The sequence below is a fragment of the Pristiophorus japonicus genome, unplaced genomic scaffold, assembly GCF_044704955.1.
Source record: "Pristiophorus japonicus isolate sPriJap1 unplaced genomic scaffold, sPriJap1.hap1 HAP1_SCAFFOLD_2222, whole genome shotgun sequence".
In the NCBI taxonomy this organism is placed as follows: domain Eukaryota; kingdom Metazoa; phylum Chordata; class Chondrichthyes; family Pristiophoridae; genus Pristiophorus; species Pristiophorus japonicus.
In genome coordinates, this window is record NW_027251932.1 from 10,001 (window position 1) to 12,500 (window position 2,500).

The following is a 2,500-nucleotide window of genomic DNA, read 5'->3' on the forward strand; positions in this document are numbered from 1 at the left end:
TTGCGGGAAATTAGTTCCAGGGCTCGGCGACCGAAGTCAAATCCGTCCCGCCAACTTGACACTTGTCATTTCTGTCCTTGGGGGTTGGCGGGGTACCTGCACAGAGGTAGGAGGTGGCTGATCGAGAATTGGTGAGTTTTCCAAAGTCACGTCTCGAGCCTCCAGGTCTGCAGAGACCGACCAGGGCTGCCGCCCAACCGACTATTCACCCTTTTTGGGCGGGAATTTTTTCCATTTTTGTCCATTTTTCGGGTTTTTGGTCGGGCTTCAAAAACGGCAGCCCGAGGCCTGGCAGAGGCCGGGGCATGTCCCCGGTCGCGCCAGGCGGCTCGCGCGACCCGATTAGGCCCCGAAAGGAGTCGGGAAATCGGCAGACCTGCCCGAGTTCAGCCCGGGGGAGGCGGGGGGCAGGTCGGTTCGGCTCAAATCATTAACCAAAGCCGAGACTTGGTCTCGCTGGCGCAACCGAAGTGCCAGGCTGGATAACTCATTAACCAGAAGGCGGCTGGAGGCAGGCAGGGCTGATGGCTGAGGCCGGGTGGAGGCCACCCGCGGCCGGGAAAGTCAAAAGTCCCGTTGTGTGGAAGTCTATGAGGTCAGATTCGGCCGCCTTACCGGGCCTGCGGTTGATGGTTCCCGCTTGGGCAAGCGAGTCGGCCCGGCAAAGTGGCCACTTGCATTTTCTGGCAAGTGTCTGCGAACAACGTTAATGAGTTGAACCTCGGCAATTGTCGGAAGTCCCGATGAAGAAATGAAAATGCCCCTTTTGCGGGGATTTGGATGCTCATGGCCGGCAGCAGGTGGCCCGACGCCCCGCCAACTTGACACTTGTCATTTCTGTCCTTGGGGGTTGGCGGGGTATCTGCACAGAGGTAGGAGGTGGCAGAATCGAGACTTGGTGAGTTTTCCAAACAAACGTCTCGAGCCTCCAGGTCTGCAGAGACCGACCAGGGCTGCCGCCCAACCGACTATTCACCCTTTTTGGGCGGGAATTTATTCCCTTTTTGCCCATTTTTCGGGTTTTTGGTCGGGCTTCAAAAGCGGCTGCCCGAGGCCTGGCAGAGGCCGGGGCATGGGCCCCGATCGCGCCAGGCGGCACGCGCGACCCGATTAGGCCCCGAAAGGAGTCGGGAAATCGGCAGACCTGCCCGACTTCAGCCCGCGGGGGCGGGGGGCAGGTCGGTTCGGCTCAAATCATTAACCAAAGCCGAGACTTGGTCTCGCTGGCGCAACCGAAGTGCCAGGCTAGATAACTCATTAACCAGAAGGCGGCTGGAGGCAGGCAGGGCTGATGGCTGAGGCCGGGTGGAGGCCACCCGCGGCCGGGAAAGTCAAAAGTCCCGTTGTGTGGAAGTCTATGAGGTCAGATTCGGCCGCCTTACCGGGCCTTCGGTTGATGGTTTCCCGCTTGGGCAAGCGAGTCGGCCCGGCAAAGTGGCCACTTGCATTTTCTGGCAAGTGTCTGCGAACAACGTTAATGAGTTGAACCTTGGAAATTGCCGGAAGTCCCGATGAAGAAATGAAAATGCCCCTTTTGCGGGGATTTGGATGCTCATGGCCGGCAAGCAGGTGGCCCGACGCCCCGCCAACTTGACACTTGTCATTTCTGTCCTTGGGGGTTGGCGGGGTATCTGCACAGAGGTAGGAGGTGGCAGAATCGAGACTTGGTGAGTTTTCCAAACAAACGTCTCGAGCCTCCAGGTCTGCAGAGACCGACCAGGGCTGCCGCCCAACCGACTATTCACCCTTTTTGGGCGGGAATTTATTCCCTTTTTGCCCATTTTTCGGGTTTTTGGTCGGGCTTCAAAAGCGGCTGCCCGAGGCCTGGCAGAGGCCGGGGCATGGGCCCCGATCGCGCCAGGCGGCTCGCGCGACCCGATTAGGCCCCGAAAGGAGTCGGGAAATCGGCAGACCTTGCCGAGTTCAGCCCGCGGTGGCGGGGGGCAGGTCGGTTCGGCTCAAATCATTAACCAAAGCCGAGACTTGGTCTCGCTGGCGCAACCGAAGTGCCAGGCTGGATAACTCATTAACCAGAAGGCGGCTGGAGGCAGGCAGGGCTGATGGCTGAGGCCGGGTGGAGGCCACCCGCGGCCGGGAAAGTCAAAAGTCCCGTTGTGTGGAAGTCTATGAGGTCAGATTCGGCCGCCTTACCGGGCCTTCGGTTGATGGTTTCCCGCTTGGGCAAGCGAGTCGGCCCGGCAAAGTGGCCACTTGCATTTTCTGGCAAGTGTCTGCGAACAACGTTAATGAGTTGAACCTTGGAAATTGCCGGAAGTCCCGATGAAGAAATGAAAATGCCCCTTTTGCGGGGATTTGGATGCTCATGGCCGGCAGCAGGTGGCCCGACGCCCCGCCAACTTGACACTTGTCATTTCTGTCCTTGGGGGTTGGCGGGGTATCTGCACAGAGGTAGGAGGTGGCAGAATCGAGACTTGGTGAGTTTTCCAAACAAACGTCTCGAGCCTCCAGGTCTGCAGAGACCGACCAGGGCTGCCGCCCA